Genomic DNA, 1,092 nt, shown 5'->3' with positions numbered 1-1,092 from the left:
CCGTGGAGAAGGGTTTCTTGTGAACAGCCGTTGTCCAAGAGTCAGTCGATCCTAAGCCCCGGGAGAGATCCTCGTACCACGGGCGAAGGCGTTTTCGAACCGCCCTTGGGGCGAGAGGGAATCCGGTTCGTATTCCGGAACCCGACGTGGAACCGTTCCCTTGTGTTCGGGGCTCTTTTGTCTCGTCTGGGTAACCGGAATGAACTCGAAGAAGCCGTCGGGGATCTGGGTAGAGTTCTCTTTTCTCTGTGAGCGTTGTACGTCCCTGGAATCCTCTAGCCGGGCGATAGGGACGCGAGCGCGAAGAGCACCGCTCGTTGCGGCGGTGTCCGTGATCCCCACGCGGGCCTTGAAAATTTGAGAGAGGGCCACGCGGAGTCTTCGCGTCGGTTCGTACTGATATCCGCAGCAGGTCTCCGAGGTGAGCAGCCTCTAGCCGCATAGAATAATGTAGGTAAGGGAAGTCGGCCAAACCGATCCGTAACTTCGGGATAAGGATTGGCTCTGAGGAGCGTGGCTGCCGGGTTCGGGTCGTCGTAGAAGCGTAGGCGTTTTTGGCGACACCCCGGCCGTCGCCCGTGCGCCTGGTCTTCGGAACGGGAGCCTCGAGGCGGCCGCGGGGGGCCCGTCGCCGTCCGCCGACCCTGGAACCGCCGTCGGTCGCGTAGCTTGATCGACAGCCATGTAACGGTCAACTCAGAACTGGCCCGGACCAGGGGAATCCGACTGTCTAATTAAAACAAAGCATCGCGATGGCCCGGGACGGGTGTTGACGCGATGTAATTTCTGCCCAGTGCTCTGAATGTCAACATGAAGAAATTCAAGCAAGCGCAGGTAAACGACAGGAGTAACTATGACTCTTATAAGGTAGCCAAATGCCTCGTCATCTAATTAGTGACGCGCATGAATGGATTAACGAGATTCTCACTGTCCCTATCACATCACATGAGCGATATTGGATACCGATGGAAACAGATCACTTCGTCACTCAATTCATGTGTGGCCATGGGGATTTCAACGAAAAGCTCAACAGCTTTACGCTAAAAGACAGCTCATTGTGCCAGTGCGGACAATCAGAGTCGGTAAAACATG

The sequence above is a fragment of the Acyrthosiphon pisum genome, chromosome A1, assembly GCF_005508785.2.
Source record: "Acyrthosiphon pisum isolate AL4f chromosome A1, pea_aphid_22Mar2018_4r6ur, whole genome shotgun sequence".
Classification (NCBI taxonomy): Eukaryota; Metazoa; Arthropoda; class Insecta; order Hemiptera; family Aphididae; genus Acyrthosiphon; species Acyrthosiphon pisum.
Note: the sequence above shows the minus strand (reverse complement) of the source record.